Source organism: Apodemus sylvaticus, chromosome X, assembly GCF_947179515.1.
Source record: "Apodemus sylvaticus chromosome X, mApoSyl1.1, whole genome shotgun sequence".
In the NCBI taxonomy this organism is placed as follows: domain Eukaryota; kingdom Metazoa; phylum Chordata; class Mammalia; order Rodentia; family Muridae; genus Apodemus; species Apodemus sylvaticus.
In genome coordinates, this window is record NC_067495.1 from 23,977,383 (window position 1) to 23,998,875 (window position 21,493).

The window sequence follows — 21,493 nt, forward strand, 5'->3', positions numbered from 1 at the left end:
AATGTCAGTCTTGCAACTTTAGGATTAGAGTAAAAGGTATAATTGCCTTCATCTGGGATGAACATGGTACATTTTATTATGTTATTTTACACAAAGAGAAGCCAGTCTGGATTTGCTGGGTATGGATTGTGCACCTTGACTTCTCCTACAAATGGCAGAGCAATATTTACATTGGGTATAAGGTCCATAGTCATACAGAAGCCACCAAAATCGAACCAGCTGAAATGAATGCAAGCACAACATAAGAATCCCATTTCTTTTCACCACTAACATTTTAGAAGAGAAGGTTGGACATCGCATTAGTTTCTGATAGGAGCATGTTACTTGGGATGTGTTAAGTGTTTGGGGTATTGTTTGGGGTCTCATTGTCTTGGGTTGGCTTCTTTACCCACAGTTGCATATTTAACCCAGCTTGTTTGATTCTCACAGTTTATATGCTGATGGGAAATTTTCTTTTGTCTGTTTTGCCTGTGAATTACGTTTCTCACTGATGTTTGCTTCATTTTTAGGTCAAGTTAGGCAATCTATCCTCTAAGATACTAGATAATTTGCTGTGGGTGCTTAGCATTTATTGACTATGTAAAATGGATTATATAATATGGTAACACATAGCATCTGTTTCATTTAACACAACTCGCCGGATAGTCACAAAGCCTTGGATGAAATACCGCTGTTCTTATTAGAGGTAAGAAAATACTAACTGCAGTGTACAACTGGGGCTTCTCCTGTGTATGGTAGATGATGCCAATATGAGCTACCTTCATGTTGGAATGTCATTCAGTTTTTACTGATGTTGGAGCTGCAGGTCTTATACAATAAGTCTATTCCTTATCTGTGTGTCATATGTCACTTAGTTTCAAACAAAGTTAATTAATGTTACTGCTATTTTCCAAACTTACTCATAAAATCTTTCTTTTATAAAAGTGTTTAAGAAGACCTCAATGCTCACGTATTATAGTTTTATAAACTTATTAAAGCATTTTCTAGTTTCTTTTCATACAGGCTTTTTGGAAGCTTGCAATACATCCAAATCACGAACTCATTTTTCATTATAACTTTTATAATTCATTATTATTATTATTATTATTATTATTATTATTATTATTATATGTAGCCATTAGGTATGTATGGGTATAGAACAATATTTTTGCAATGCATACAGAATATTCAGCAATATATACTTGGTTAGTATATACTGGTATATACTAGTATATAGATAAAGATCATCAAATTCCTGTGTAGTATACTGTTAAGTGAAAGGAAAGGGGAGAACCTATAGAGATAGCTTCTTCTGAACAACATTTATGAAAATTGGCTTGCCCAAGGGTAAGATTCTATAAACAGATACACTCATTTTATAAAGAATGTCAACCTTTTTTTCTCAACACTAGCAGTAAAATGCTGATTCAAGATTCAAGACACTTACAGGGGAATAAAAGTAAAAATATATTATGTATATTAAAATTGAAGCCAAACCTTTTCCCACAAGACTTTAAATAGAAAAACAAAATGAAATTTGAATTCAAGCAGGGCAGGCAGCATACAGGAAGGCAGGCTGAATTAAAAAGTTATAATATTGATGGCATTAATTGAGATTTAATATCAAATAAAACCATAGGTTTGGTGTGTTTTTTCTCATTCATTACCTAAAGTAAGTAGTAGATGTGCTTATTAAAATTATACTTTCAAATATAGGGCAACTGTTAAATTGTGTTTATGTTTGATGGTGATGGGATACACACACACATATTTGTATATGTAGATTTGAGTGCTCCCTGGTTAGTACACCATATAAGTGAAATAATAGTCTTAGGAAATATTATTTAGGCCATTACTTGTTATTTTCATTCTTTTTATTGCTTCAATGAATGTTAATAATTCCAAATAAGAAGAGGAGTTTAAGAAGAGATGTTTTGCTTCTTACAAAGAGAAGAAATTTAGTAAGTGGTAATTTTAGCCAGTGGTGGTGCTGCTCTGCTCATCACTGAGGATTGTATAATTTTGAAAGCAGACTCTCAGAAGTCTCTAAAGAGGTAGTAGCATCCGGGTAGGATGTATGTGCTCAACTCAAAACCTCCTCAAATTTGATTTCAATCTTCAGACCAAAAAGTTCCACTCAGTAGTCAAGACTGAAATGGATTATTGATAGGTAGGAAGAAAAGTCTCTTCACATACACCCTGAGAATATGACATTATAGGTATTTATTCATAGATAAGAATAGCATCGGAGTATATGCCAATTTACTAAGGTGTCAGCTTCAAATAACACACTGTGTCCTAAGTTGCCACTTTTAATAATGGAGAACTAAGAATGACTTTGTGTTTCATTGTTCCAAAACCTGGCACAATGAAAACACTATTATTTAGCTCTAATAAGGCCTTTGGCTCTGACACTGGCATCTCCATATTGTTGGAGACTTCTGAAAGTTTTGTGACATATCTACTCCCTATATATTGGATACCAGTGACCTTCTCACACTTGTCTCCAGAAACTGCCTAATATTACCTAAGAGCAGATTTTCCCCCATGCACTGCTCCAATTGAACATGTAGCAACAAAACTTACAGGTCCTTCTTGGTCCCAAGGATATCACAGGTCAGAAAATAAGGCAGAGTGGAGAAGGGAGACACAGATTTCATGTTCTAGTTCATTGTTGGTAGGAGCAGAGCAACCCATCGCTTCCTGCTGCCCTGTGAAGCTGTTATAATGCAGCCTCATTCTTTCTCCTGTCATTCATTCACTGGAGGCAGAAGTCACCCTGAGAAATTTTCATTTTATAGTCACATATAAAATATAGATGGCTGGTGCACAAGTTTGAATTTTGAGTTGATGTGTGTCATATGAAATGAATTATTCATGGTGAAGTCATGTTATAATTTTTTGTAGAACAATATGCCATAGAAATCCTTATTAATAGGGTAGTTCTCAATAAAATATGAGCATTGCATATCAGTTCATACTCTGTCATGTTATCAATTAGTTGCAGACCATTGCTAAGTTTTGGGGAGTTAGGAAGAACAGTTTATGAAATGATTTGTGAACCCAAATTAAAATATAATTCTTCTGTAAAAAATAGTTCAGTAATGAATTTCACTTGACTTTTTACATAGAAGTAGAAGCATGTGCTTAAAAGGAATTCTCGCACGACAGGCTGGATGCTCTGGAGATTCACTGATTAGAGAAAGGTTAGAAATGATCTCAAATTTGTCCCCCAAATTTGACAGTCAGGGACAGTCAAAAATTCCCCTATGGAATTCCTTACAAATGTGTGGAAATGCCCTCATCAGTGTTGAAGTGATGTGATGATTAAAAGAATTCTCTATTCCTTTGTAAAACCCTGTCTACAAATACTTGCATAGGGTTGATTACTAAGTGATAAGGACGGCTCGGAGAATATAGGAAATCCTAATTGAAATGAGAAGGTCCTGTAACCTAAGGCTCTTCTTGCATGGAGCCCTGATCCATATACTTTCACGGGGAGTTTAGGCCATTTATTATTAAACTGTGTTTTTAGAAATCAAAAACTGCTTCACCCATCGGAGGTTAGCTAATAAGCTACCGTGAACTACAAATTGACAGAGGCAATGTCTGTACAGAAAGTTCCACAATTAGAAATATTGATTGTTCTCCTGCCTTGTGTGTATGTGTGTATATATGAATGCTCATGTTTTAGGTTCTTGTGTTTAGGTGAAAGAGACTATGTGAGGATGTGTACACATATGTATGTGAATGTAGATCATTAGGAACCATCAACCTTGTTTACTGAGATAGGGTCTCTTACTGGCTAAGGCTAGCTGATAGGGTTAGGCTAATTGAGCAGTTAACCTCAAAGAAATTCTAGTGCTAGAATTTCAAACCTGTGCTACTACACCTGGCTATTACGTGAGTTCTAAGGATCAGTCTTAAGCCCTATGTGCCTGTATGACAACCATTTTACAGACTAAGATATCCCCTCAGTTCCAGACTGTATGATCTTTGAGATCATGGTGTACATGCTCTTGATAATGATTCCCTCATCACCACACAGCTCCCAGGAGATGTTGCTGTGTCCAGCATACATTGGAAAAGAATAAAGTAGTTTATTATGGGAATGTGTGCTGATCCTTTCTTATTAATTATTTTCTTTCATTCATTAAGCTCACAAAAGTAAATGGTCTTTAAATCCTTGATTTATTAAAATTAACCCCAAACTGAAAATCTTCTAAGTAAATTCTTTTCTCAACTGGTCTTGGGCTTATCAATTAGGTTAGCTGGCTATGCAGTGAACTTAAATGTCCTGTGCTAGAAATACATGTATCCACTACCATAACTGCTTTTCTATGTGTTTTCTTGGGATCAAATTCATATTCTTGTGCTTGGATCGCCAGCCCTTTAATGACTGAGCTATCTCCCTAGCTCTGGGAATATTGACATAAAAGACCAATAAATGTTTTTTTTCATAATCCTAGATATCAAACAATTTAGAAAGCCATCAATGGTAAAATAGACAAAAATGCATACTTCTGTTATAAGAATATACCTGAGTGAAAAAGTAGTATGTTATTTACATGTAATAATAAATGGAGAAACAGTCATAGACATGCAAAGAGCAAATGTTTGATGATACTCATATTATTTATATAAAGATAAAAATCAGCAAAGCAAGGGTCATGTCGGGGTCTGTGGTTCTGCTGCAGCTGGGGTCTGTGTTGATGACCATGGCCAGAGTGTTATGTCCATAGGGCATGCTAATGTTCATGGCCTGTGCTGTACCCTGAAGCTCTGAAGCTATCTATACTCATGTCTGTATGCTCTACTGCCACTGGGGACCAAACTGAAGTGAGTGGCCTATGCTGCCACCTGAGGCTACAGAGGTATCTGGATCCTGGCTGTCATAAAGGGCCAAGTTGGAGTACAAAGGCCTTGGAGGACAGGGGTTCTATATTGATATCTGTCATCTGAGTTACCTCCAAAGCCCATGCAGGTGTCCATGGGCTGTGTTGCCTCCAAAGGCCATATTGATGTGGGCGGCCTAAGCTGCCACATGAGGCCACTGTAATATCCATAACCCAGGCAGCCACTGAGGGCTTTGTCTGGGTCCATGATCCTGCTGCAGCAGGGGACCACATTTGTGGTCTATGCTGTCACCGGAAACAGAGTGGAGGTCCATGATCCTTGTTGAAAGGAGACTACTCTTGCTGGGATATTGACAACTACAGATACACAGTTGAGAGGGAGAGGCATGGAAGGCTTCTGTGAGAACTCTTATTCCCCCAGCCCCTCCTCAACCCCTCCACAGCCCCTTCCCCAGCCAACCCTCCCACAGCTGCTTCCCCAGCCCCTAAATGGAGCAGCTTAGGCAGGAAGTCAGTGAAGAGAATTCTCGAAAAGTATGACTGAGATGTCAAAGAATAGCTTTACACAGTCGTTGGCTTGTGGCAGAGATATAGGAGGGGAAGGACTCAGTTCTATTTTAAGGGTTAGACCACTAAGAATTTGCCCATAATCCAATGAGTATATGGATAATACAAAGTGAACCTTTTACCATTGTTTGAATTACTTTTATCTTTACTTCTTTCATGGGGGAGATTACAAGGTGGGGGGGGACATGGAAGGCCTGGCAAGGGATTGTGGTTGGGGTGCATGCTGACACACTCCCAGAGAATCAATAAAAAAATGTTATGTGTGTTCAAATAAAAAGAGGCAAAACTAGTCAATGATGCTAATTAACCACTGGGGCCATGCATGGGGTCATATTGGTAGGGAAGTACCTGGGTATTATTTGGTCTAAATACATGTAAATTTTCATTGACCAACAAACTTAAGACTGATATACTAAACAGAATGGGTATACCACAAAACGAAAATGGAACTGAATCCACAAAGGCTGTAAAACAAGAACATTCTTGTAATAGTGTTGTGGAAGGATGGTGAACAAGAGCTGAGATCACTGATGATAGCCTAGAGACGGATATGGAGCACATATGAGGTAAACAAGCCTTGAGCTTGACAAACAATGGTTGAGGAATGAGAGGACAGGCATTAGCAAGCCCCTCTGAGATTGTAAGTATAGGTAAACATGAGAGCATGTATATATTTACATTGCTATAGTATCTCAAAGAAGGACAGGATCGTACTGCACTGTGTACCAAATTATGAGGATTTCCTGTTGCTTTTTGTGAGTATCTAAATAAAGCTTTGGCACTTCTCTCCATTTGGGTTATCTCAGATGTCCCACACACATTTCCTTCCTTCACTCCCACCCACAGCAATACAAGAATGCAAATGGGTGTGCTTCGTATTCTGTGTTCCTGTGCATCTCATTAGCATCCACCTTGCATTCTCTACAGATCTACCCCTCCACCCTGAGAAAGGGAAACAAATCCATTATCACCAAGGTCACTGTCAGCCTTATATAGAAATCATCTTTTCCCAGAAGATTCCTACATCCATAGTTGTGAGAAGATTGCTTTTGTCTTTTCAGGCTCATTATGGCTAGAGAATTTTGATGTGTGCTAACTAATTTTGCAAGGTCATTTGGGTTCTGCTACTGAAGCTGTTCTATAAAGATACTATTATCCCTTAGTGTGCTCAGAGGATTGACTCCAGGACCCATGCAGTTATAAAAACTCAAATATCCATGAGTTCATATACATATATATATGTAATATTTGTATATTACTCATTTACATCCTGTTACATACTTCAAACTCTGTCTTGATTATTCCTAATCCTACATGAAATCATACTGTGTTGTTTAAGAGATAAGTTATGCATACACTCCACCACAAAAAACACATGAATCCCCTTTATATTCTATCTGTTTGGTTGACTGCCAAGTGGCACTTGCAGACACTGAGGGCCAATTGTATGTCTGAGTACTGCTGTGTCTTGTGGAAAATAATTTTCTATCCAAATGTGCAGGTCCTGTTGCTGTGCTAACTTGCTTGTTCACTTTAATAGAAGCATAAAATACTTGAAAGAGTGGCTCTATTAGCAGTTTTCCTGTGTGTCTTGATAGAACAGTAGAGTGCAATGAGGAACAGTGTTGGGAGTGGGTGTCAGAAAACAGACTTGCACAGGGAGGCAACAAGCTTTTATGGAGAAAACTGGGGACAACATGTACTTACTGTTTTGAGCAAATGATCTGCTCCTGGCTCTCCAAGGCAGTGCAGGTGGCCAAGAAGCCATGTTGGTATCCACTGAGTGTACACACACACACACACACACACACACACACAAAGATACACGGGCACACACACATGGGTGTGCACAACTTAAATAAAGGTTTTGTCTTATCAAAACTTCACTGCGTGACTACCTAGCCAAATGTAGGAGGCAGAGCCCTGTGTGAGAGATATCAAAGAACCTTTTTCCCCTGAGTGCTTCAACATTTGTATGTAGAAACTAGAGAGACTGAGGAAAAGATCCAGTAGCTAAAAGTGTAAACTGATGTTTCAGAGAATCAGAGTTTAGTTCCCAGCATCTGACACTGTAACTTTAGTTTCCAGACATCCAATATCTCTGTCCTCCAGATTCACCCACATTTCTGAGAGAATATCTGCCCACCCCCACATATACATCTTTCAAAATAATATAAAATCTTTTGGAAAAACTATCAGCATTTTTCTCATATCTGATACAGTCTTTCTCCAATTACCTCTAAAGAAAATTTTCTGGAAAGGACCAATAAAAGCAAACATTTATGCCAGTGTAGACTGTATGACCCTTACTAGAGCTATGGAAATCTGCTATTGTAACATGATATGTAAGCACATAATCATAAGTTTTGTAATAGAGTTTTATTTATAAAAAATATTTGGCCATGAATCAGACCTGTCCAGCCTTGAGATTTAATAGGATTTTTCCCTCTTACATCTAAGTTTCCAATTTATTCTACTTTAAGACTTTCAACCTTTGATTTGCATTTTATTGTTTAACAGTAAAGATGTTTATGAAGTAAGAAAACAGTATAGAAAAGTATATTGATTTGGAGATAGGTACATGGCTCACTGGATAAAAATGATTATTGTACAAGCAAAAGAACTAGAGTTTAAATCCTCATAACCTACATAAAAGCTGGAACATGGTACAAGTATATGGAACCCCAGAAATCCTACGAGGAAGTAGCTGGCAGAGATAGGAAAATCCCTGGAAGGTATCTAGCCTAGCATACACATTGGAAAAAACAACAAAAAAAGCCCATCTCAAAACAAGGTGAAAAGTAGGAACTAGCATTTGAAGTTAATTTCTGATTTTCATGTGTGCACTGTGGCAAATGTACACCCACATTTATAAACATATGTGCATACACAGACATACAGACACACATAGCTAACTTCACTATTTGATCATGTTTTTGAGTATATGTCAGGAAAATAGAAAGTATCTTCTTGGACAAACCTTGTACAGTCAATGTCTTACCATAGGTACATAGGACATGTTCACTAATAAATTAAGGAATGGAGTCTTCCGATATTCTGCCCTAATATTTGAGAGTATGTTCGTTGGGTACAGATCACTGTGGTCCAATTCCAGTACATAAACCATACTTCCTCATACTTAATGCTTGAGTACAACCTTCAGGCATGCCATGCATGTGTTGCATCTCTATATCACAGATTTTTCTCTGCTCTGTCCACATTGTCTCATTGTTCCCCATATGGAGGATTTGTTGATCTGATCGGCAATGTAAACTGGTCCTGCAGATGGAATGCTACTCATTAGCATTCACTGTGCTGTGGCATAATGACCTGAAGAAGTGTCAACCTAATTCTTCACTGGTTCTGGTCTTAGTCAGTTTTCTCAGTGAGAATGAAAGGAAACCAGGGAAGGAAAATTCAGAAGCCATTACCAGCCCAGATGTCTATGTCTCATACAATGAACAAACATCAAAACTATAAGCTGAAATCAGTAGTTTCTTTAGAGATATCAGTGTAATGTTACATTCTTATGGAGCAAAGAATGAACACTTTGCTGATGAGGCAATGCTGCCATGTTCACTTGGGTAGCGCATCCTAGGCCACTGGTTTCAGCATAAGTAGTACCAGATCTAACCAGAATCTTTGCTCAGCAAACAAAAAGATTGCTTATACTAGCATACATTACCTACTACATTTATGTTGCCAGGTGGATTTCTTCTCTACCTTTCATTATTCTGTACCTCCAAATTGTCTTTCTGTTTACATTCTGTATGTTTCATAGAGATAGCATAAAGTTGAAATTGCAAAAAAAAAAAAAATTCCAGTTCCATCTTTTAACCTGAAAGTCCATGTTACTTTGGCTTAATATAATTAGAGTTGTATATGGCGATTTGGAAATAGCCTAGCAGGTAAAAATTGTCAGGGAAGCTTGATGGTCTGAATTTGATCCATAAACTCCCTGGTAGACGTTCTCTAAAGTGAGCTACCCACATTATTCTCTGACCTCCACATTTGTCTTGATTGATCACCCCCATATCATACATACACAGCCACTGATTAATGTACATAAACATTAGACTCTCATCTAAGTTGGTGCTTTGTAATTCAATGGTGAATCCTGTCTATTTTATTTTTTGTTGTTATTTCGTATTTTGTGAGCTTGAAAGTAGGGGAGAAACAGCACGGCCAGAATTAGGACTTTTCTACTTTCATATTTTTTGTTTGCCTACCTCCAGTGATGGCTGCCTATGATGCTGAAGTGTCATGCTGCCCAGGCTCAGAACCTGATGAGTCAGCAGGTCTCTATGCTGCTGCTGCTGCTGCTGCTGCTGCTGATGATGATGATGATGATGATCATGATGATGATTATTTTTAATAGTTAGACTAAAAAAGAAAATCAAGGGATTGGAGAGATGGTTCAGTGGTTAAGAACACTGACTGTTCTTCCAGAGGTCCTGAGTTCCATTCCCAGTAACCATACAGTAGCTCACAACCATCTGTAATAGGATCTGATGCCCTCTTCTGATATGTCTGAAGGCAACAATGGTGTACCCATATACATAAAATAAATAAATCTATAAGAAAAGAAATGAAAAGAAAATCAGGATGGTGGTAGAAAAATGTAAAGTCAATCAATGCTTCAATCCTTCTCCCTCACTTTAGAAAATCTCAAGTCTATTGACCTCTGGCTTAGTCACTGCTCTTGTGCTGTAAGGAGACCATGGCCATTCCAGCTCTTATAAAAGAAAGCATTTAATTGGGGAGTGACTCACAGTTTCAGAGGTGAGTCCATTATTATCCAGGTGGGGAGTGTGGTGGAATGAATGCGGGCATGGTGCTGGAAAAGTAGTTGAGAGTTCTACATTCGTATCTTTAGGCAGCATGAGGGGTGAGACACTGGTCTTAGCTTTTGAAACCTAAACCCACCCTAAAGCCCTCAGAGGTGTGGTTTTCCAACAAGGCCACACCTACTCCAACAAAGCCATATCTCCTAATCTTTCTTAAACAATATTACTCTCTGGCAATTAAAGCATTCAAATACATAAGCGTATGGGGGGTGGGTCACTGTTATTCAAATGACCACGACATCCTTCCCCATAACATTGTATACTTATTTTATTGAGTATTTTAATTTATTTCACACAATAAGACAGTTTTGATTGACATAGTCAGCATAGGCTACATATTATTTGATCTACTCATTCACAATCTTTATAAATTTATGTTTCTCTTTCTCTCTCTTTCTCTCCCTTTCTCCCTTTCTCCCTCCCTTCCTACCTCTCCCTCTCTTTCTCGCCTCTTCTTTCCTCCTTCCCCTTCCTTATCTTCCCCTTTCCACCCTTTTTTATTACTGAGTATTTTGTATTTTAATTTGCTTTACAAATCTTTATTTGGGTCTGTCGTCTTTTTAAAAATGTTTAAAATTATTTTAAGTATATCTTCAGTGTATTGAAAGTGTATTCCTTGTCAGCCTCCGACCTATTTTTAAAGCTTTTCATTTGCTTTAGTTTTGGTGGTGTTAGGGTTTTAACCTACTGTCTGGCAAAAACTAGCTCTGAGCCACACTGAGCTTTTCCTGTTGAAAGATATTTTATGGATTATTTCCTATGTTGGCAATTTTATCTGAGCTCATAAAAGTGTTATTCTCCTAGCTTGTGATTTCCTTTATGGAGAAGTCAACTTCAAGTGAAACTATGTATTTCCTTTGAAGTTCCTATCTCTTCTACTCTGACTAATTTTAGGAGTATGTACATTTTTAGATATCCATTTATACATTTTGGTAAATTCTTTCATTTATGTAGGTTCAGCAACTTAATCTAAAAATCTAAAACTTGAAATGTCCCAAAGTCTAAAATATTTTTAAATCTTACAGGAAGCCACAAGTAAAAAAATTACACACTACAATATTTTTGCATGACCAAATTTTCAAAATAGGGTATTAAATCTATATATATAAGGTATATCTAAAGTGTCTATGAATTTCATGATTAGAATTCTTCCCATACTTAGAATATCTTCTTATGTAGATTTAGATCTTTCCAATTCCCCCCAAAACCTAATTATCAATCACTAATTCTTTATTGTGTACTATTTAATTTATATTAAAACCCATTGTTTAAACATAGTGTGCATATTTACATGTATATAATTAATATTTGTTTCTCTCTTCATAAACGCATTCCATTAATTTCTATAGTTTCTCCTTTCTGGTCAATTCAAGACAAAAATTATTTATAGTTACTTAGTTATTTTTATCCAGAAAACTGATGAATAATTCATTACTAGAAAAAGGTTGTTCTTGCAATATGCATTCCTTTTATCTTTGGTGGGAACAGCATCATTAGGCTCTTGATTTCATCATCCTAATCACAGACTATCTGCAGTTATAGCTTATGCTTTTAAGAGACCAAGTGTTTTCCTAGGTGGCTTTACTCTATAAACTAACACCAACTTTGCCCCCAACTCCCTACAGAGTGGTACCTCAGGCCAATTACCCATCAGGGATAACAGAGTATGCAGTCAGAATGCAAGCAGAAAAACATGAAGCCCAGGGGTCAAGGGTTAATATTCTGGTAGAGGGTTTTTGTTGTTGTTGTTGTTGTTGTCATGGGTCAAAGTATAGAGCATGGATAAGATCCACAATTAGAACACATCTCAAAGGAAGGGGAAGGCAGAGTATTGAAAATTCTTAGCTTTACTTGGGAGAGGTAGAGGAACAAAAGCCAGAAAAAAAATCACTTAAAAATTAAAATAATTTTAAAACTCTATTAAAAGGTTGGAATCCAGGTGTTGAGATATGGCTTTGAGGTTTAGGGCAACCATTCCTCTTATAGAGGATCCAGTTTCCACATCAGGATCAAGACTGCCTGTAACTCTTCTGATCTGATAGCTAGCCCTCTGACTTTCTCCTACGCATACACAACACACAAACACACACACACACACACACACACACAAGTACTAATTAATTTTTTAGAAAAATATTTTAAAATTGCAATCCATAGCCTGGGTAAGAGAAATCTAGTAGTTAAAAGGATTTGCTTTTCATCCAGAAGACCCATGTTCAATCCCTGCTACTCTCATGGTAGCTAACATCCACCAGTTCCAGGAAATCTAATGCCCTCTTTTGGCTTTTTTTAGGAATAGATACATTTTGTACATAGACAGACATGCGGGGATGTAAAGCACTCCTATACATAAAAAACATCTTAAAACAAATAAAAAATTCTAAGCCATTGAGCTCTCTGCACTCTGAGTACCAGGAAGGGCTAAGAGGATGGGGCCTGAAACTTGCATGGCCTTTGAGATAATACTTTCCCAAGTGGTTGGTATAAGGCAGACTCCTGAAACAGAAGAAATGACAAACAGAGGATTTATAGTTTATAAGATGGAGCAGAGAGATAGCAGCATCTGGTGGGATTGTGTTAGAGGCTGGCAAATAGTGGGCTGCAGGCCAGATCTAGGGCATTGCATATTTTCAGAAATAATGTTTTATTATATAGTATATAGTCATGCCTATTTCTTAAGCTTTTTACTTAAACTATTTACAGAAATTCAAGAACCTGGACATGGTGGCATGTGTTTGAAATAGAAGCAGGTATAAGGCCAGGAGGATTAATCCAGCAGGAGGATTAGCAGTTCAAGGCCAGTAAAGGCTACATCAAACCTGATCTTCCAAAAGGCCAAACACAAGAGGAAAAAGAGATGGAGGAGAAGAATAAGAAGAAAGATAGGGCAGTTGTAATAGTCTTTTATTGTTGGGTTTGTTGTTATTTTTTGTTTTGTTGGCTTTTCTTTTGACATAAAAACACATTTGAAATATGTAGTAGCCAGTCCATTGCAGGAAATAGTTGCTGGTCTTTGACCTATACAGGTGATCAGTGTTTTGCTAGTTTCAGTTCAGTAGCAGAGAGGGCTGGAGAAATAGCTTTGGGGTTCAAAGCTCTTGTTGCTTTTGCAGAGGACTTGGGTTTAATTCCTAGCACCAGTATGGTAACTCATACCATTCACAATTCCAATTCTATGGGATCCAACACCATATTCTGAACCCAGAGGCAACTTGAGGGCTCAAGACAAATTCAGGGAAAGCTTTTTCCCTGTGTAAATTACCTAGAGCTGTAGAAAAAACTATAGCACTTTGAAAGGGTAAGGCTTGTGGATTCTTTTCTCTTTGTTCAGTTTTAGAACTAGTTTTCCTTGGCTTTTATGGATGGGTAAGTGGGTATTGGTGATGGTATTGGTGTTGGTGTTGATGGTGTAGTTTATGGGGGTGGAGGGCTATAGTTCTTAATGTATTATATAAATCCCATTCCTGATTTTGACCACCCATCAATTTTTACTTCTGGGTTTTCTTCTCAAGTTAGCCAAAGTTCTCAAAATTCCCAGGTCTCTAAAAGTTAAAACGGAGCCTTTTGAGAAGTTAATGGAATGTGAAATATATTAAAGTAGAAAATGAAAATCAGGACCAGTGAATGAAAGGTGTCTATAAATATTGTGGCCATTGGTGATAATTAAGCTCTCGTGACTATTTCTGAAATGCAGGGCAAATTAGAAGACATAAGCATATACCTTTTATTTTGAGAAAGCAGACAGTATTCCCTTAAGTACTCACCATGCTCACTTCATCGGGCATTGAAAAACTCATAGATCTAAAACAAGTTGATTTAATAGTTCAGAGTGAAGAGAAAACTAACAACCTAGTCTGCTTCATTCCAAATGGTACTGGATACAAGAGATCTTGGTGTGTTTTGGCACCACAAAAGCTAAACATTTAAAATGCTTGAAGTTAGCTTAGAGTTTCTCCTATACCAGTTGTTTTCATCCTTCCAAATACTGCCACCCATTAATTAATACAGTTCCTCATGTTGTGATGACCCTCAACCATAAAATTAATTTTTACTACTACTTCATGACTATAACTTTACTACTGTTACAAATCACAATGTAAATATTTGATATGCAATGAACCACTTTCCCAGCTGAAGAAACTATAAATTGGCTTTAAAAAAAAAGAAGGAAAGAAGGAAAAGAAAAAGAAAAAAAAAGGAAAAATCCTTGATATGCACACTGCCTGGAGGTCATATCAATGTTATGTTATTTCTGGGACCTGGAGAAATGACTCAGTGATTAAAAGTGCTTGCTGCTCTTGCAAAGGACCTGTGTTTAGTTTCTAGCTCCTACAGAGCTGTTCATCACCAACTATAGCCTCTGTTCCAGGAGATCTGATCCTCTCTTCTGACTTTGTAGGCACTGCACGCACACAGTATACATATACAGTTGTGTACAAAATCCATTTATAACGTAAATCTGAAAAATTAATAAAATATGTATTTCTTAGCTTGTCTGCTTGTGATTTCTAAATCAGTTTTAGGGCTGAGGCTCAGGTCTCTTTTACTCTGGTCTGGTAATTATGGACCCTACACTGAGTAACTTAGAAGGAAAAGGATGAACAAGAGTAATCCAGTGGTAAATGAGATAGCATCCCTTAGAGATGCATGCAACTTAAAACCTCAATTTCACATGCACCAATTATTGCTGTGGTAAGATCTGGGGTTGTGAACACTGAGTGCTTGTGGCTCATGCATGCTTCTTTCATGGCATTTCTTTTAAACTTAGTCCTATGTCTGTTAGATCCATGTGTATCTCTTTGTCTTGAGTGTGTAGGTGGTCTACTTGAGAGACAAGTGACTGGAGGACAGAATGATGAAAGAGGGACTCTAATTAGTGATACAACTAGCATTGGGAAAGTAGAGGCATCTGCTATAGTTGCTAAATATAATTGCGAGAGGAAAGTTTATAAATATTCATTTAAATGAATTTCTCAAAGGCTTGTGTTTGAAACTACAGCTTCTGAATTGCCTAAAAAGAAACATAAATGTACCACAATTAATGAATTCTTAAAGGGAGGAAAATGCTTTATCATTACGATGCAGGCATCCGAGTGAATACCATGGACCAGTGCTTTCTATAGCTCACATTTTGCATGTCATATTTATTAGGTGCTATTACTAATTCTACTTTGAAATTCTGTAGTTTCTTAGATTCTGGCTTTCTAGATTTAACAGTGCAAATTTAACTTATGCCGGATGACTAATACACTATTTAGTGTCTTGTGTGATAAAGCTTAGAGTTTGCTTACCAAAAAATTTAGCTAAAGACTGTTCAGTTAAATTTTGCTTTCTTTTCAAATAGAAACCTGGAAACCTCATTTTATGCTAAAATTCCAAAAAAGTGTGTGTGTGTGTGTGTGTGTGTGTGTGTGTACATATATGGGTTTCAATTTTCACACAAAAGGCTATTTTCTTAACTCTATCTTGTTTCCTTAGAATGCATGTACTCATGATTATTCATTGAGCATTTGTTCCTAAGAATGCATCCAAACATGAATTAAAGGACACATTGCCAAGATATTGTCCTTCATCTGGTATAGTGTGTTTATATGACCTGGTAAGATATAACAAAGACCAGAGGCAATAACCAGTCTGGGAAAGCAAGTTGAAAATAGTCGGTAGTACATTGGTGTCTGACAATGAGAGGAGTAAGTCAGATATTAAAACTATGCAGATTCCCAAGGGTGTAGAGCAAAAGACTTGCCAATGAGCTTATTGACTGACTGCAGTACATAGCACAATGCAGGACACCGAGGACAAATTACAGTGAGAGCTGGGTATCTACAGATATAATTCAGTTGTATAAAGTTGATACTCAGAAAAATTTGGATTATGAAAATAGGGCTTCTGGAAGTGATTTTCAACTCGGGATGTTGTTGCTTAGGGGACAAATGACCTGTGTCTGTCTAATTCTGAGGAAATGTTTTACTTCCTGGCATTTTGCTTCATTTTTCCATTTGATAAGATAAGATCTTCTGTAGCAGGCTGGATTCAAACTCACTCTGTAGGGGAGGATGACCTTGAACTCCCTATCCTACTGCTTCTCTCTCTCAAGTGCTGGGATTATAGACTCATGTCACATTTTGTGTTGTTACAGGGAGGGTTTAAGGGATAGAACTGGCATTTAATAGATGAAAGCCTGACACACTGATCAGCATCTTTATCATTTGGAGAGGCAGAAAAGTCAGGTGACTCCTTTTCTGCCCATCAAAGTCTCAGGGCTCATGTATGTATGACAAATGACAGGTAAATGGGCGATACTACTAACATCTTTTATGGTGTTATTTTGCTGTGGCATGAGAGCCATCACACTGAAGACTCAGGCCGAATACTCCATTTTCACTTGTAGGTTTGGTAAAGCATGGATGGCATTATAGAAACATCAGTGGACAAATAGGCTGATAGTAATAGACTGCGGAATGGACTGTGCAAGGGCCATATTCAGAGTCTTATTGGCCCATGAGCAGCATTCCATCTCCTTGTCCTAGAATAATATTTTTCCATTTGTGCTTATCAGGAGGGAAAAGTGGTTCTGGTTTCTATAATCAGCATTTGAGTAGGTAACTTCTACTTTCTGTGGTGTGCCTTGGGGCAGAATGAGGATCAGCCAAGTGAATAGGAAAAGGTTGGACACATACTACTTCTGAAGCTTCATTTTGGTGTTTTGTTTTCTGAGTCCCCTTCCCCACAATGCACAGAGAAGCTCTACAACAAAGAATTAGCTGGCCTGAATTTCTGCAGAACTAAGACTGACAAACCACCTTCCTTAGCCATGATACTGCTGGGAAGAAGAGGCATTGTAGGATTTAGACTGCAAATGGCATCTGCTAGCTTTAGTAAGCTGTGTGAATTACTGCAATTTGTATTCGTTTCCAGATTTTGTAAAAAAAAAAAAAAAAAAACACAACACTTTAGCTTCAATGGTAATTGTATGATCTCCCTTTACAAGTGAAATGCAAAATGAAAACTATTCTCCACTGTTAGGCCTTTGAAGGTGATAGAACATAATCCTGCTTATTAAACTCATCTGAAAAAAGTTGCTGATTTTTGTTCCCTTTTTAATCCAGTGGTAAATTTCATTGATGATATTTGCATTTCCTCTTTCTCCTTATTATTTTACATCCCTTTCCAAATGGATCCTATCCCAAGGGCATCCAGTTAAATCCTCTGTGTGATATGATTCCTTTTAACATTATGAAGAGCACCATAGGACGCCATCAGGGTTCTTTGGCACTGTCATGTTATGGAGATTGGTTGAAAGGCAGGCGCATAGCTGCTAGGATGCATTGATTGCACTATGTGGTTTAGAAGGGGAGAATCTATAGTTGTGATGATCATTGAAAATGGCATGCACAGCTTTAGCATTTTTAATGTTACTAAAAAATCATTAACTTTTATAGTCGGTGAAGAATGTTTAGTTCTGAATTAATGAAGTTCCTATTGCCATTTTAAGATCTGAATACTGAAGTCATTTGAATTTTAAGATCTTTTATGACAGCAGAATTAGGATTTCAAGTCAATGGAAAAGACATACATATGTCTTGTCACTATTGAGAGACAGATTTCCTTATTGTGTTTGTTCTAATAACACAGTAGGAGATGTCAGGAATGTTTGGGTGAAATGACAGGTAACTTGAAAGTTATGATAGTTGTGCCATCTTATTATCATTTTTCAAAGAGTCTGTGTTGTCTGGGATGTGACTGTGTTGGTTCTTTTTGTTTAGCGTCCTTTCGAAATATTGATGCCCCTTCTTCCTCATTCCACTCTCCAGGCATAGATGGTACTTTGCTGGAGAAGAAAGTGAGAGATGTATTTTCTCTCATGACTATGAGTACATGGCTGGCGGTGGTGGACTTTGAGGTCCGAGGGCTACAAAAGTCTCTGGGAAGCAGAATCAGACTCCAGCACAGAAGGAGGATGTGATGATTCCCTCAGTGGACTGCCCTCCTCATTATAGCTTTTGATTCAACATGCAGTGAGCACCATAGTGGAAGGCACAATGGGTTGGTCCTAGCCCTTGTCTTTGCTTTTTACATTCACAAAAGGAAAGTAATAAACCTCAGTAACATGAATAAACTGATATTAGAATTAATCACTCTGGGACTCTAATACCTGGTAATACTTTATGTTCTGTCATCAACAGAGTGGTATATGGCAATTTTATAACAGGGAGGGATACCAATAATACTATCACTCATCTTACTTTTTTAAATCTTATTTATTGTATATGTACGAATGTTATGCCTGAGTGTGTGTGTGTGTGTGTGTGTGTGTGTGTGTGCGTACACCATAATCATGCAGTACCTGAAGAAGCTAGAAGAGGGCATCAGATATCCTGGGACTTGAAGTACAGACTATTGTGAGCCAATACGTGGCTGTTGGGACTAGAAATAAGCAATAATGTTCTGAACTGCTGGGCCATCTCTCTAGTACCTCATCTTCTATTTTCCTTTAATTGTTTCATAGTATGTTTTTATTTTCATTCTAAGAATGGTAGTTTTGTGCCTAACTTAGTTGTAGCATTGTTTGGTAAAAGTGGGCTGGGCTGACATTCACTTGGGAGGGATGCAAGGCCCTGTATCATACACCCTCAACTTGGTAGAAACTGGGTGTGGTGGCACAGACATGTGTTACCACTCATGAGGTAGAGATAAGAGGACCAGAAGTCCAAGTTCAGGGCTATTCTAGGCTACAGAATGAGGAGAAGGCTAGGTTGGGATACATGATTTCTTTCTCATAAACTAAAAGAAAAAGTCTAGAAAGGTCCTTGAGCAGATACTTGATGATCTGAATTCAGTAAAAGCCCTGGAACCCAAGGAAAGGCAGAAGATGAAACCTGACTCCAGAAGGTTTCCCCTGACATCCATGCGTGTACCTATAGGCATATGTGTGTGTGTGTGTGTATATGTATATATATATATATATATATATATATATATATATATATATATATATATATATATATATGTATCTATATATGCATGCAGTATAATAATAATAATTCAAAACCAAATGTTGAAACAAGGTAATTTCCAATGTATTTTAACAACATGGCATGCAAATATGCCTTTTATTTCTTTTGCAGACCTTTTTCCTTTCCTCATGCCAATGTTTTCAATGTGTTTCCAAAATTGAAAAGTTCCACTTTAGTTCCCCCAAATTATTTTCTGATAAGAACAGGTAGTACTAATAGCTAGATGTGTTCTAGCAGATGATTTTGATGCATCAATAGATTGCATTTGTTAGCACAACATAAAATATTAAACAATCAGCAAATGATTTACAACTTTTCAAGAGCATCCTGTTTCACAATTCTGGACCATTTTGAAAATTGGTATTTGTCAGTGTATCCTTTATAACATGTTGTGAAGTAAATGCATTGTTGATGAAAATGATAGGTGTTTTTGTCAAAATTCTCAGAGCTGCATGATTAGAATCCTGGATTTAGAATGTTATCACCTGTTGAAAGAGCTCCAAGATTGAAGCTTTCAGTGGATTCTAAACCCATGTATTAAAAATATGAAAATTAGCAAATCTCAATTAGTTTCCAGGACAACTGATTATGGCCTGGGAAAGTGGGAAGTTACTTGGTTTGGTGGTTCAGAATACAAACTGACAGCTGGCCATGGGTTGGAAACAGAGGGACATAGCTTATAAAACTCAGCCAGTTCACATGTGGCTTGACACCTCTCCACGATTGGGGAGGCGGTGCCACGTGTGCAGGAGGCTGCACAAAATAAACATTTCCAAACTTTTTCAAGCATATTCAAAGAACTTCTACATTATGAAATTTTTAATGGGACATTTCTGCTGGACTACATTCTGTATGATTAATACAGAATACATTAATAAAGTATACATTTATTCTCTCTACTGCAAATTTTCAGCTCCTACTTTTATAATGCATATATATTAGTGTCATAAGATAGGTAAATAACTTAGTAGACTTTAGATTGGAGTGGAAAAGCTTGTTTCAGAGACCTAATATGCCCCCTCCATTTACTTACTGCCTGTGTATGTGTGTCAGGGTCTCTCATTGGTTTTTGTATATATGTGTAAGACAGGGACTCTTATAGGTCAGGAATCACCCAGTATGCTAGGATGACTTGCAGGAGAGTCCCAAAGATCTAGTTCATCTAGGTTCTACCTCCCCAGTGTTGGATTTACACTTATTTGCCATCATGCCTAGCTTTTTAAAAATGTGCATTGTGTAGAGATTGAATCAAGATCCTCATGATCGCAAGGCCTGTCATTTATTCATTTTCATTGAATGTAACAGAAGTATTGAGGAGCTGAGATGGACACCCTGAGGCCCTATGAAACTCAGGAGTATTTATTCCTTTATATATCAAGTTTACTGACCCTTGGCATTATCACACAGGGCAGCAGTGGAAATAAGGTGACCTGCCTTATCTCCCATGAAGGCCATGTTTTTCACAATGGTCTCCTACTGGTTCTCATAGACACCATACATTGTAATAGTCTAGAGAGGTTTTTTGAAACAGCCACAAGCATTCTGAAGTGGTCAGTGTGGGATGAACTATAGGTCCTTCAGTGTTCCTCTAACTACAAGGAGCTTTGGAGCATTCTTCTTACCACTAGTCTGTGACAAAAGGACATGTCAGAATGACTGACCCCAGATACCATGGAGAAGAGGACAGACTTGAGGTTAGCACCCACTGTCAATCCTTTAATCTCCCCAGCACAGGGCCAAGAAGAAATGGCATTGCTACTTCACAACACACCACTCACAAGACTTGGAAGAAATCTAAACCCCATGGGCTTCTATTGTCTGTGTTTTCAAAGCTTTTCTTGGCTCTGTGGTGCCTATTTTTATCATGGCACAATGAAAATCCATTGGCAACAATCCTGGTCCTGATCTAATGCTCAAATGTCAATGGAAGATGATCTGCAAGTTCGAGAAGTTTCGCCAGTTTGGGGGCAAAAGATTATTTCAGTAATAATCCTATTTTGGAAAATCTGGTGTGGAGTGTTATTTTGCAGCTCTTTGCGTGGCTGTCACTGTAAACACTGTTTATAGAACCTTTATCAGCATTTGCCTCTGGAATTTATAAGCACTTTGTTGTGAAACCACTGGTTTTTTGTTTTGTTTTGTTTTGTTTTTTAAGCTTAATAGAGTCCAACATATATGGGGTATTCGGAAGATAGCAGTTTACTTCCTATAAAATGTCTTACGAATC

At 37.5% G+C, this 21,493-nt stretch overlaps 1 long non-coding RNA gene across 1 annotated transcript in view; it reads left to right on the forward strand.

Moving 5' to 3' along the window:
• The first annotated feature begins 607 nt into the window (after positions 1–607).
• The window catches only part of LOC127675646 (uncharacterized), a 217,022-nt gene continuing 196,136 nt past the window's right edge, over positions 608–21,493 (forward strand). The window contains exon 1 of the long non-coding RNA XR_007975500.1: positions 608–685. This is a non-coding gene — a long non-coding RNA (uncharacterized LOC127675646). The remainder of the gene's footprint in view (positions 686–21,493) is intronic.